Raw genomic sequence first — 15,293 nt, forward strand, 5'->3', positions numbered from 1 at the left:
TACAACTAAAAATGAAATATCATTGACCTCTAGCGAGTGAATATTATTCCTTGTAATATTCCTGTGTTAATTTTATTAGCTACAAATTACATTTTGAACAGCTCTACATTTCCTTTCTATATTTTTTTATTTTAAGAATAACTGTAAAAGTTTATATATAAAAAGTACTAAGCTATAATTCGTAAATATTATATGATGTGACATTAAAAAAGGAAGATGAGAAAAACTTATTACCTTGTTTGATGAATCTTAGGGTATTATTCTGTAGACTTTGTTTCTACTTTTGTTGAAGATGGTCTTTTGGAAATAATCCTAATGGCAAATAATACTTTATAAACCCATTGTATCAGGTTAATCAGAAAAATTAATTGAGAAAAATTAACCTGTGATGTGTGATCAACTAATTTCCTCTGGAAATAGCATTACTAGGCTACAAGCTGAATTTATTTATTGTGTTGAAGAAGAAATATTTGAATGCTCATGTTCCTAGAAATGTAGGTTCCAGAAAGTTTTATGATCCAGGACAAACTGTCACATCAGCCAATTGACATGATATGTTGTTTGCATACCATTTTTTTGACAACGTAGTTTATTGCTTATAATAATAAAATTAAAGTTATTAAATTATTGAAAATTACTTTTTTCATTCCAATAATTGAACATGCAGAATATGCTTTGACCTAGGAAAAGATTGCAAAACTGAAGTTATAAACATTATCTTAAAACCTCCTCTTGAATCTCTTAACTGAAATGAGAAGGCAACACTGTCTTTTTCATTTATGATCTGTATTGTGTTTTTCTGTGTGTGAACTAAATAATTTTTTACTATGTTCAGAATGCTGAACAAAGACATATAAATAATTATTCATAAGCCTTTCCTTTTTTTGCTTGAATATCCCAAAAACTTCATGCTACAGGGCAAATATTAACTTGTCTGATGAACAAAGAATCTCAAATTCCAAAACACTGTGGTAAATGAATACTTGTGCTACCAGTTTGGTGCATCTGCTTTGTAGAATGGGTTGCTTAAATTCCTTTTGAATTAATAGGTCTCGAATCATGTTATAAACAAAGGGCAACAAACACATTATCTTCAAAATCAATACATTTTTATTCAAATTATAGTCTCAAGAATCAAATGAAATAATAACTAATATTATCACAACTACCATATTAATAAGTCGCTGTTCAAAATATGGACAATTAAAATTGCTATGCTCGAATTTCCCAGTATGCTCTCTTTATTTTTCTGGTGAAGTGTTTATCCTTTCTAGTGCCCTGCTGTGTGCTGAGGTCAGTGAGGATTGAAGGAAATTTTACATTGAAGCATCAGCATCTGTAGCTCTTCACTGGAAGTAGCTAACTCTTGTTATGGATAACATCTTCCCTGTCACTGCCTGGGGCCTTTTTTTTTCATTTGTAGTACCTTGATCTTTCTTCATTATTCTGCAGGGCCATGTCAGATCCAAATGCACTACATATGGCATGTTTTACATGTTTACCCAGGTTACCAGGTTACATTCTTTTCATAAACATTGGCATGTCATCTCTCGTACCATCCCATGCCCATAATTTTAAGGCCTCCACTCTTATCCTGTGCCTCCCCTCCGCTATGCAGCATTTCACTCAAGGGTCATAGAGAGTTCATTCTGCACCAAACACAGCTGCTGAATATGGATATCAAGCAGATACCAAAGTGCATATAGCTATACGTGCAAATGCATGTGTATACAGAGTTATACAATTGTACAAAGCTAAACAAAGAGAAAACAGATCATTATTGAACTGAACATTAGATAACATCTTTTACTGTTAAATAAGCTAAAAAAAAGATTTTCAGACATGAATCCAGGCAAAGCCTGGTAAGTCCTAGTGCATGTGATGTTTCCTCAACACAAAGCCTGCAAAGCCTGTAGTCCATAACAAGCAATGACTTTATTCTGCAGAGCTTGAAGGCTGGGCATGCTTTCTTGGAAAAGGTGCTCCTAAGATGTAGTCCATTCATAAGGCATTTATAGCATCACTGACTGACTGAGCATTCTAAAGTCAGGCACCAAGTCATTGGCAATGGAAATCTGATAAATCTAATAAACAAATTGTCTTATTAGACATAGGCATAGAAGATTTTTTTTTTTTTTTTTTTTGTTATTACAGAGCCATGTGAGAGACTATGCAGAAATTATTCTCTGCAGGTCAGGCCTGGCACATGCTTTTTAATACAGAATTTGCAATGGCATATGCCATTTGATTTTGTTTTCTGTAACACAGTTTAAACTAACAAGCTGTAAATCTTGAAACTGCTACTTTCTTCATACAGTCCAGATTGATGGTAGCAAAGACTTGAAGCACTGTTTGGATTTAAGAGTTTACTTCATTGGGAAACTACAATTCTATAGAGGTAGTAAAATGGAGATACCAATGGCTGAAGGAAAAAAATTGTCAAGTCCATATAATGTAGAGCAGAACTAGATAGCTATGGCTACACTCTCTACTAAATTTAGCTCTGTCATTCTTTTTCATACCAGTTTCGGTGATCTTCCATACTCTGACCAGGTAGCTGCCATCACTAGAGAATCCTGCACAGCATATAGGACCCTGAATACCAGGACATGTTTAGCTTTCCAGCATATATAGCACTCATCACTGAAATTAAGATGAGAGATAAGATAAAGAGCTATACTAATCACTACTCCAATGAGTGTCATTTTACTGCAAAGTAGATCAATTTTATGAGGTTACATATGATCACAGAAGATCGGAAGTGCAACCAAGTAGATAAACCCTGCTTTTTGGTACCTTTAATATATCGGTGCCTGTGAAAGAAGCTACATATATATCATCCATGTATCTTAGTTTCGAGATTATTCACTCAGTCACATGCATTTTTCCACAGTTTTATGGTGCAAACTTTGAGATTTCAAATCTGCATTTGGATACAGGCATGGAATTTTGTTAAGGAGAAGGGAAAAAGTAACCTTTACAATTTAGAAAATTCTCACATATAAAAAACATGATACAGAGAGAAATTTTGCCAAAATGGTCAAATTTGAGACTGGGCCTAAAATAAATGTTACTTTTGATCTTGAAACACTGGGAAATTTGAATTTCCACTTCAAAAAGCAAGGTGAAAAATACAAAGTAGATCTTCAGTGTTTTGCACGAAACAGCAGAATCCAAATGTCTCATTTCATCCTTGAGAGCTTTAGCTTCCTGATTCTCTAAACCTTCTCTAAAGAGTAGAATCATCCAGTGACAATAAACGGTGCTTCTCCTATCAACATCCTTCCCTGTGTGAAACCCCACAGCCTTGCCATTGACACAGGAGGTGGGTTGGCTCCTGAAGGCAGCAGCCTGATCACTGCACAAGCTGCTCTCCATCTTGCTGTGGGTGAGCTGGCCAGAACCCAAGGCAGGGCTGACCTTGCTCCTGGGCTACTCACATCTTCATCTGTCTGGGACCTTGCTGTGCTTCTCATAGGTTGCTCTCCCCTTTTCTCCTGTCTGCCAGAATAACTGGTCCTCCATCTGGCTAGTGTCCAAACCAATCCAGTCACAATTTCTCCATCTGGTTTATTCTTGGAAAGATGAACTGGATGTTTCAATTTAGAATAGTCAATCTCTTCCTACCCTCTCTCCACAGCCTACTTACTTCATCTACACATATTTAATTTTGGCTAGACTTCTGCATAACTGTAGAGAGGAGATCTGGCTGCCCCCCCTGCACCACCCCCCATTTTTTTTTCTTTTATTCTTTTGTGTCCTCCAGTAGCAGAAATTTTCCTAAATACTGTGAAATTGTCATTCACAAGATTGCTTTAGCATCATTGCACAACTTTCCTGCTTATTCTCTGCTGTTTTGCAAAAACAAACCCCCCTTCCAAAAAATCGAACAGCTTAAAATCTCTATTTTATATTTTTACTATATTTTAATTGTCCTTATGATACACCACTATCATCTGTACACATATATCCATTCCTCCCTCTCCAGTGGGTAAAGATATACAACAGAAATTCATAGAAAAATTCCATATTAACATCTTATATCTTTGATACCAAAGAGTAAAACATATAAAGAGATGATGTTTTTAAAAAGAAGAGGTTTTGTGAATATTTTCAGTTTACCATGAAATACCTCATTAAGCAGGCTGATTTTTCTCCTCAGATTTTGTCACACAAGGTCTTGTTTGTTGCTTGACTCTGACTCTTCGAGGTCAATGCATTTCCATGCTGTTACTCATGTAGGATTCACGTCAGGGTGTCAGCTGGTATAATTGGTGGACTCTACACAGTGGCCAATGAAGCGAGATATATTTACATTTGCCTGTCTTGCTCATAGATCAAATAGAAGCATTTTGCAAACAGCAGTAACTCAGTGCTATCTTTCGTGTCTTTGATATTTTAAGATCATAGAATCATAGAAAAGAATCCCAGAAAGTTTTGGGTTGGAAAGGACCTTTAAGGTCATCCACTTCCAACTTCCCCAACATGGGCAGGGACACCTTCACTAAACCAGGCCCCCATCCAACCTGGTCTTAAATACTTCCAGGGATGGGGCATCCACAGCTTCTCTGGGCAACTTTTTTCCAGTGTCTCAACACCTTCACAGTAAAGAATTTCATCCTGATATTTCATCTTAATCCACCCTCCTTAAAGCCATTACCCCTGCTTGCTGCCAATCCCTACCCCAAGAGAAAGATCTTGGCACTTACTGCAGTCTGAGGTCTGCACTGGAGACTCGCCCTTCAACAGCTCCAACTGGGTGGAGGCACTGGCCCACCACACAGGGCAGATGGTGCAGACCCCGTCACAGCTTCCTCTAGGTAAATGTGGAAGGAAACAAGTTAGTATAATTGTCATTATAATCAATTAAATTGTTGTGCCCAGAATGCAACTCTAAGCAAATAAAAGGAGGGGAATTCTTAAAAAAAAACCCAGAAAACAAAGCCAGACAAAATGGGAGGTGGTCTTGGTGTTGAACAAAGCAAAGTTCTTCTCATTCATTTTTGCTGGCTGAAAAACTTTTTCTCAGGGTGTAATACAAAAGCCCAGTTTTTTGATTCTAAGAAATCAGAGAACTCAAAATAATTGCCCTACTCCTTTGATGCCTTTTCCTGGTCTTAAAATCAAGAATCAAACACAGTTAGAAGGGGAAAAGGGATTTTACCTTGGTATTTTTTTTAAGGATCCTTAGGTGCACACGTCCAGGTGGAATGCACTGAAATGCACACCACAATGCACCCACACAATAGATCTGGTATAACAATATAGGTTTTACTAATTAGCATATCTATCAAAGATTCTCCAGTGAGAGGCTCGAGTGAGCCCCCTCCCTGAGGAACCTTCCCCTGGATGGTTCTGCCTTAGTTTACAAAATGTGTTCTGGAGAGGACCTTGGGGTCTGGGGCACACTGATCCCTAGCTACGAGACTTCTAAGATGTTTAGTCTCCTAGCTTGACAAAAAAGTCTAAGAATGTAGGCTAAAAAACACTAAGAATACAAAAACCTATAAAAATATATATAAAAGGGGTATATAAAAGAAAAGGCAAAAAATCATCATGGCATCACTGTCCTCTATTCCCTACCTAGAAATCAAAACAAGGTAGAGGTTTAGGGTGGTACATTGAGCATAGATTGAGGGAACATTGTCCTGTGCAATCTTTTTAGCACCCATTTACAAAAATAAAAAAATATTTGATATTCTGTTTTCTTTTCCCTCGTGGCAAAAGTGATGAGAGTTGGATCCTTACCCAGAAGCTGATCTCAAAGGATTTTAATTTCACACAATTGTCTTCCAAGCTATCATTTAAGCTTTGCTGGTGGGACATGGGATGAAGTGTTGACATTACATAATTCTTCAGATTTTTTCTTTGTTCTTTGTTTGATTCTTGTTCTTTGTTTGATTTCATTCCTTTTTGGGAATTGAAATGTCATGAGGATTAATCAAAGCAAAACAAAACACATTGACATTTCTGAAATTGGAATATTGAATTTAGTTTTGCTGAACTAATCCAACGGTTACTTTTCTGCCACTGAAATTTGTACATAAGTGTCTGTTTTATAAATGTCCCAGACTTGTAGCCCCTATTCCAGTTCTTGTACTAATTTCTGCACTTACTTTTAAACTGGGACATTACAGTGCAGCAGGATACTGGGCTGATCAGACACAGTTATAGTTACATATTTTCTCCATAAACATACATTTGATATTTCTAATATTTCTTCTGTGTTCATGCTTAAAGTTTTCTACATGTAAATGGGTGTGCTAAGACTTATACTGCTACTTACATAGAAGTAGAAAAGCTCTAACATTTGTAGGTGACTGATCACATATGTGAAAGAGTGTATGAGGGTTATGTAAAGAAATGGAAAAAATATGTCTTGTTATTCTTCAACATATTTTATTATTCACAACTGAATTCTGATTTGCACTACATATGATCTGTATCTCATGACAGGCACTGTCCTCTCTGCAGGAGACAGGTGGGAGAATATGAACTAGTTACTTACAGACACCAGCCCAATTCAGGCTCTTAGGATCTGATCATCAGCATGAGACCTCAGGCTAAAGATAGAGATGAGATGACATCCCCTATTTCATTCAATTTATATCTAAACACTGTTAAATAGTAAGACAATAAGAGAACTCCATTCCTTCAGGGGATCATCTCAAAGATTTTCCTGCTCTGAATTCATTCTTATTTGATTCTGTCTTGTGATGGGAATAGAAACAGAGGAGGAAAAGACAATCGGGTGTCTGCATATTATTTGCCAAACACGGTGTATTCTATCACAACAGTATTCACTGAGAAAAGAAAAGGGGAAAGAAAAGTAAAAGAGAAAGGAAACATCTTTGGAAAGGTCTGATTACTGTGAGATATTCAGATTATTTTAATGAATGGTCATGCACCATTTCCACAGACTTTTCACACAAGCCACTAAATACACACTTAAGTAATTATATTTTGTTGCAATTCATTAAACTTTTTCCCCCCTGGAAAAAAAGTCATTACATAGAAAGCAAAAAACCCACACATTATTATCATTAAATAATATAAAAAAAGACACAAAATTATTTTTAAACTGATTCTAGATAATTCAATGAAAAAGACTCTCATTAGTATTGTAGATTAATCCATGTATTTTTATATTTGCAGTGACTCATGCTTAGCTTCTATCTTCTCTTCTGGAAGCTGTGACTGTGTAGTGGTTTGGTCCAAAATACTCATTACTGTTTATCTTCTGTGAGATAAGAATTAGGAGAAAAGCAAAGCAGGCACAAAACTTGAAAGAGTATAAAGAAGTTTATTAACAGACCCAAAAGAGGGAAAAAAAATTATACCACCTTCAGAACTCTCCTCCTCCCCCCACCTTCCTCCCTTCTCCCACTGACAATGTAAAAAGACAACCCTTAAGATGTTCAGTCTGTTTACCACTGCCATAATAACCTTGTTCAGTCCATTTAGAAAGAGAAGTCTCTTCTTGCTCGTGCTATGAAAACATTATCACAACGAGACAGCCGCCCACTTCCAAATATTGTTCAGTCCATTTAGGAAGAGGAGTCTCTCTGCCTGCATGTGAGTCCCTTCCCCCGACTTGCAGCTTTTCCCGCAACTGCTTTCGAGGGTCCACTCTTGAAGTTTTTTGGGGTACAATTTTAAGGTTGAGCCGTTCCGAAACAAAAACAGAGGCCCTTCTCCTTCCCTGGGAGCAAAGGGTCTTCATCATCTTCATCGTTAGGACTATCTCTGGGAGCATCTCTAGGGACTGAGGTTTTCTCCTTTCCCATTTGGAGCAAAAGTCCTCATCTGGTCCATCTCTCCCTGTCCAAACTTCTCATGAAATTACAGCTGCGTCAGCATCTGCCTATCTCAGCGCAGGTGCTTTTGCTTACGAGTTGAACACTCCACCCCCCATATCTTCATGAAATTACAACGGGGTACTCTGATATATCATAGCTTCACAACAGACTTTCAGCTTTAAGCATCTCCTCTTTCTCTTCCCTCAGGTTTTCAGCTCTTCACAGCAATAAAAAGGGTTAATCTCACCTCGGCCTTGCAGCTTTGCAGCTGGAATGTTGAATTTTTCTTATCGCAGTGGAGAGGGGGGAGAGCCGAGCCGCTCCGGCTGCCCACGGCAAGGCAGTGGGGGGGGGTTCCATGGCTGGAACAGGTCCATCGACTCCAGGATGGCCGTGGCCCGGCCCGGCCTGGCCCAAGCAGGGCCTGGCCGGGCCCACTGGCCCCCACACGGGGCCCGCAGCCACCTGTGCCAGCGCCGGAAACGAGAGAGAGCTGGGGGGGAGTTTGTCTATCCTTAAATGTGGATCACAGAGGTGGTCACAACTTTAAGTGGCTTAGAGAATTGTCCATATTCACACTGGCCAGCTGATAGGTTCTATCAGTTCCCAGAGGAAACTGTAAGCACCCCTTAGCAAGGACATCCCTTCCGGGACTATGCTTGCTAAACTATGACAGACTTATAAGATATTTTAGTGGAAATAGAATTCTAGTTGCAAAATTATTAAAGATGAAAGGAAGGGAAAAAAAAGATGCATTTAAAAAAAAGCCATTCTTTCATTCAGCATTGTATATATTTTTTTTTGTATAGTGACAAGATACTGCTCGGGAATGAAAAAGAATGTTACTGCATTTCAGCCTATGAAGCCCTCTAGGCCTCACTTCTCTTTTGTCTCATTTCCACTTGGCTCCTCTTGAAGCTATACCTCCCTTAAGTGGTTATAAGTAAGACTAGCTTTAGGAAAAACTGCATATCAGAATCCCCGTTAATAAGTCTGTCTAGAAATGCCAAAGATCCCAACAATAACAAAATAAAACAAAAGGAAACAAAACAAATAGAATAACTCCCACAGATTCAGTATTGAGTCTCCAGAGATACAGATATTATGAATGGCTTCACTGCTGTTGTGAGCAATGAGACTCCTTTTATTTTCACAGCACTTTCACCTTCCAGCAGTGTTGTGCTGGCTATTTACCCAGCCTGGAGTAATTCTGCTTAGCCTGATGAAAATTCCAAGTGCAAATTCCAAACACAAGAGCCATGATTTGGGCAGACATAATATGGGAGAATCACCCCCCTTGAAATCATGGGTTCTGTTCCTCTCCTCCCCAACACTTCCTGTCCTTAACTGAGTAAATTCAACTTGCTCTGATATCAGATCACTGAGTGAACCCAAGAGAGTGAAATCTTATGAGATCAGTCCAACAAGGCAAATGTCAAAGATTGCATCTTCTTGAATGAAAAATGACCCCTTTAAAATTTTTTTACAATTATCTTTAATTTTTTAAAAACCAAATAATTCTCTTGGGTTTTCCCATGTTTATTTTTTATTCAGTTGCTGGAAAATGGAATATATTTTCCTTAAAAAAAGGGAAATAAAGATAACTACCCAACTGAATTCTTAGGACTGTCTTTCTTTAAGTCATGTGCATAGCATGATAGCATGTACAGATATATCCATATCACTATATTTGAACAGAAATTTACCTTTAAAAGAAATTAATAAATATCCTGTTATAGTTGGCTGATCAGTAACCAAGTTTTAAATTATATAGACATTTTAATTCCAAATTTATTATCATGCACTTACCTCTAAGCAAACACCTAATTCAAGCTCAAGATTATCGATGGATAGAATTCCTATTTTTAATTACAACAGAGACAGAAAATACTCTAAACAGTTTAACTGGATTTTTTGTTTCCCATTGCCTATATAACAACACATTTATTTATTTATTTTGGTGAAAAAAAAAAGTTCACTCAACTCTTCCAAACCTCCTGGAAGGTTTTGCTCAGGGGATGAGTAGAGTTATTCTGCTGAACTCTCCCATATCACTGAGGGCCCCCTCAGTGGGAAATATCATGGTCTGTGAGATCAGGAAAGAGCTAACAGGGTAAAAGCTTTCCTCCATAGGTGGCAGTCCAAATTATTTCCTTTCAATGTTAATATTGTAAAGTCTGCTGGCCATTAACAGGTGCCTACACAAAGAGAAGCGGAGATTGTTTATCTCATGAGAACACTGTATTAGGAATGTGTTCTCTTCCGAGTTGAGAAACTTTTTCTCATAATTGTGTGAATTATTTGACTTCTTTTTTAAGGGGCAGACTATACAACTAGTTTTGGGGTTTTTTCCTTATAGCTATAGCTTAGCTATAGCTATAGCTTTCCTTCCATGCTATCTTCACCTTGTCAAAAACCTGGCCATTGTTATGGTCAGTTCTACTAATCAGTTCTTCAACAAGCATTTCCAAGAAACTTCTATTTTTTTTGCTTTCTAGTGTTCATTTATGTTTGCTTCACATGGCACATCTTACTTAGATTACGTCCTGTGACAGGATCCAGCATTCTCAGTAAATGAGAATATTGTGTTTTCCAACTGTCAGCAATGGTTTTGCCCTTTTCTTACATCTATGTCTAGTTAATTCTGCCTTGGTGAATGAAATGTCACCTCTTCTTTATGGGTAGAAAGTCAGTGAGAAGCATAGTTCATAAAAAAGCTGTTCTTCTGGGTGGTAAGTTGTAACATATCTCTGAATTCCAAATACACTTCTTCAGTTTCCACAGATCTTAGGAGAGCATCCTTCTCCCCTTCACATTTTTCTGGTTTGCACCAGCTATACCTCACAGCCGATGTCAGACCATGAATCAACAGTAAGATGTCACCATTCTTACTGACTAGCAGCTCTCAACAAACATTCCTGTTTCTTAAAACAATCAAACAAAAAAGCAAACAAAAACCCAAGCATGATAAAATGTGTAGAAGATATGAAAATGTGATCTTAGTTCATGTTAATTCCCTTGCTCAAATCTAATGTCAAGATTTAGACAAATTAAGTTTTGTCTAGAACAGGCAAAAAATGCTTGAGGTAAGAGCAGCAGAAATAAATGTCAGCTTGTTTTTCACATACATAATTTCATAAATAATTAAATAATGTGTATTAAGAACACAGTATTGTCAAAGAACCTTAAGCTGTGTAATAAAGCTTTTATTTGAGAAAAAAAAATCTTAACTGATCTATCTACTTAAAGCTAAAAGTGTATATTACTTGATAAATTGTATTAATTTCCAGCCTGATACAGAAACTGTTACTAAACGACTAAACTGAAGTCATTAGGATGAGATAATCCTCAAGAAGTTTTCATGAGATCATCCTCAAAAGACTCACAAGTAATTCTGAATAATCTTACAAAAATCCAGCTGCACAGATAATTTACACTGTACTTTCTTACAGAGAACAAGTCTTTCTGACTCTGTCAAGATGGACATGATGGGTGGACAGTTTTCCTGTGTTACTTCAAGCCCATTCAACTCAAGTTTTAAAGCCTGTGATATTAGGGGGGTTTGTGTTTATTTGGGAGCAGTTAATTTGACCTTGACATCTAGATGTAAATACAGTAAACAGTGATTCAGTATTAGCCAAGGCACCAGACTTCACATCTTCATCAACCAGAACTGTTCCCTTTGCAGACCATGGTCCAATCGTGCTGGTTTACAGCATTATCCATGCTAAAGAGTAACCTTTCCTCATTTGCCATTTCTTGTGCTCTGCTCATGAAATTCCTGGATATCTTACTAAGATCTGCATAGCTGGCCGTAATTTATTTAAAAAAAAAAAAAAGGTACAATATATGTGACAGAAGTACAGACAAGAAGTTTTACATTTCCACATAGAAACAGTTGTTAAATTTTCTGAGACTGGATGAGGAAGAAGAAAAAGGGAGAGAGAACTTTTCTTGAGATAGGTTGCTTGGAGGGTTTTTTTAGTTTTTGTTCTATAGTTAACAGGACATATTATGTCTGACAAAATGTAATGTTTGGTTTTTTCCATTTAGGACTTCTCAGATATCTTCTTGGCCTGGAGCTATAATTGATGTGGTACTAGGCTCTAAATTATACCACCATAAATATGTCTCCCATAATAATTACTGAAGTGTTACTGCAACACACAGTTCTTGTTTCTTCACCAAATAGCCTCATTTTTTTATAAAAGCATAATGAATATTTGAATTATTGCTCAAAATTTCCTAAATTCACTTAAGAGAAATCTGATTTCTATGAAAAATTATAACCTGTTGCATAATTATTCCACAATATTTTTATGGGGGTTTTGTGGGGTATTTTAAATTGTATTATTTTTATTACATTTTTCACTTGACTATAAAACCCCTATATTTTAGTAGATAAAATTCAATTTTCACAAGGAATTATAAGAAAAGAAAATGCATTTATTTAGTGCCTTTAAAAATACGCAGGAAAATAAACCAATATCTTGGGCATGTGTTTTTTTCTCAGAGTGAAGATTTTGTTATTTTTTAAACTAAATTATTTGGTGGGGAAAAAAATGACCAGAGGGCAAAACCCAGACTATAGAAACTCTCTTTTTTGACTAACTTTTGTGACTACTCTAAACTGGCCACTTTTTTCCCTGACTAAACTCTAAACAGAGGGCATATCCCTTTCACTTGCAAAATGCTCTCACACAAAATGAATTACCTTCCCACCACCCTGGTTACTTGCCAGGGAGTACTTTATTTTTCCACTAGGAAGAAGAAAATCAGCTTGTATTTTGCTTGCTAGAGCCTTCTGCATTTTAATTCTGAACTCTGAATGAACATCAGAGAGGCCTTATGATGTTTTGCACAAAAGTGCCTGTGTTCATAGTTTTACTCAGGGCACCCAAAATAGCATGCAGTAAGCAGTGTCATACTGTGAGTTTTCAAAAGTAAAAGCACAAGTGACTTATACTGGCAGGAAGCTGTAACTCCTAGAGCTTTCTGAGGATCTGTGAAGTAAAACAGAACTGCTTACTTCTCTGCATCCCATGTTTCACGCAACTTTTGTAATATCCATTCCTTTATACCTAGAAGGCCCTGAAGTTACACAGGTAAGATATTTCTCTCTATATTTATTTCTATTTTTTGTATTCTAAAATCAAACTTAAAACACTTACCTGGGTGCCTCCAGTGCAAAAGCCACAAAAGGGAAAGACAAACCCAGAAGCCACTCAAAACCTCTAGAAAGAGAAATCTGCCTTTGTTGTTTTTTCAGAGTCCTCTGTCTAATTCTATATCTGTGAAATTCCAAACTTCTAAGTTGGATTTAACAGAGGAAATACTCACTATGCTTGTTTTGTGTTCAACTTGCACACTAAAATTTTCATGCTGATTATCAATCCATTTTTGCAAGACCCCCAGCTCTGACAGAGTGCTTGTGATTACTTCAACTGCACTTAGGTGAGTGACTGTCACGAAAGTGTGCTTACAATTTCTGAGGGTGACATCGAGAAGCGTGAAAAGTCTCTTGCTTTAAAGGAACAGTGGGAAATACTCCCTTCTTGATACTCTTCTGTTACTCTGATGTAACAGAAATAATATATTTTTTTCCTTAATTTCACTGACATTTCTGTTCCCATTTCTCTTTATAATCCCCCACCTAGCAACTGCAAAGTCTGTCATACCACAGAAAATGTGTGCCTCTACTTTTGTCAGATCTCGAGTGTTGAACAGCAATTTGTTAATAAATGAGATTTTCAAAGAACTGTGTGGTACATACACTGGCAAAATATTTGCATTGCATGTTTCTTTTGTAATGCTTCTACTGGAGGTAGCTATAATTTATTTTTATAGCTCAGACTCTTCAAATAGACTGTAGCCAAGAAACAACCAGTAGAATATAGCCCAGAGATATTTAATAGCTGCTGATTTGGTATTAAAATACTGAGTGTCTGTCATTTTGCTCATTTCTACAAAATATTTTGCTATGAAACTGGTGGGAATTACCCAGCTTTTGGCTTATAACATTATTTTTTAATAGATTGTTATTTAGAATCAGTTGTGGTTGCAAAAGCACTCCAGATAAACTACTTTTATTTTATACCTGGATAAATTTGCACTAAGGTGCAAAAATTGATCTGTGGACTCAGTTTTAGGAGTTATAACAATACATTTCAATGTTCAGCATTTTTCTGTTGGAAGTGTTGAACCAAGCACTTACATAAAATGAATATAGGGCTGTGACGGGAGTTCAGACTTTCTGCATTTTTACAGAATAAAAAATGCATCAGTGAAAGAGCTAGACAACGAAAATCCATTCTTGGAATTATTTTTAGGTAATGGAGAGAGGATGAAAGAGGGCCTTGCTCGCAAAATACTCTAAGAGAAGTAGCTTAAAATTAAAGAACAAAGACACAAATCTACTATGGAAAGCCACACATTTTTAGAAGCAAAATGTAACTACTTTTACCTAGGTAAAAGTAAAAGGTAATTTATGAAATTATAATGCACACTTTACATTCAAAACCGAAAAATGTATATCTTAAAAATGAAGTCAATATACTTCTTTCATGTGTCAGAAGCTTTTCCAATTACTGATATGAAGTAATTTTCAGACAATATCAGCAGAATTTTAAAACGATATATGAAAACAATATATGATATGCTATACAGGCATATTTTAATGATGTTTATGGTTTAAGCTATTGTTGCTTTTCATCATTACTCTTTGGTTTATTTGCTTTGATACTTTATAATTCTTTTGGGTGAAATTTCCATTGTGTATTCTTTGCACCATGTTCTCTAAAAATATACTTGGGATCTTCTTGTTTAGTTTAATCAGAAAGATTTGGCTATTTCTTAAATCAGTTTAATTTATAAAGTAATTGTGCCAACAGATCTAACAATACAATAGATAATACTGAATTAAATTATTAGATCCTTTTCAGGTGAAAACCATTGTCTTCCTTTCACTTGGTAAGTCATAGAAAGTTTTGATTTCTATCACAGGCAGTAGAGATAAGTTCCACCACAGTTCCTAAACCTTTTCCTATTTCAACTATGTTCCAACCCCTTCGATGCTAAAGGGAGTGAGGTGTAACACGTCTTTCTTATCTGTCCTTTGATTTTTTTATCCAACAAAATATTTGTTTCTGAAAATGGATGAATCAAAGGGCCAGAGAATGTCTATGGTAGCCTCAGCTATCCTGGTTATCCTGGATTCATTCCAGATCCTGCTAAGCAGACAAAGTACACATCCATTAGAGAGGAACTTGGTGTGGATGAAGACCACATGGGACAGACCTGGGAACATAATTCTGCTTTGGGTACAGACATCAAGGTCTCTTCTCTGCATGTGCATTGCCTGCAGCACAAAAGAAATTGCAGTTGCTGCTACTAACAAGATGTAACTGTTAACGATGTTTGCAAAAGAACATTTCTCCCAGGCTTTCTATTAGGGACACAAACATAGCGAAGACCTTGCCGATGGAAGGTGGTATT

General features: G+C 36.7%; 1 protein-coding gene across 5 annotated transcripts in view; it reads left to right on the forward strand.

The window, feature by feature from the left end:
- The window catches only part of CDH19 (cadherin 19), a 116,943-nt gene that overhangs the window by 34,905 nt on the left and 66,745 nt on the right, over positions 1–15,293 (forward strand). For 3 of the 5 annotated variants that reach the window (XM_020584396.2, XM_019284075.3, XM_020584397.2), the window contains exon 1: positions 12,751–12,904. The exons of the other annotated variants lie outside the window; for them this stretch is intronic. The gene's annotated coding sequence lies outside the window, so the exon portion shown is untranslated. Of the gene's footprint in view, positions 1–12,750; positions 12,905–15,293 lie in introns of those variants that run through there. 5 annotated transcript variants of the gene reach the window in all.

This window comes from Corvus cornix, chromosome 2 (genome assembly GCF_000738735.6).
Source record: "Corvus cornix cornix isolate S_Up_H32 chromosome 2, ASM73873v5, whole genome shotgun sequence".
Lineage (NCBI taxonomy): Eukaryota > Metazoa > Chordata > Aves > Passeriformes > Corvidae > Corvus > Corvus cornix.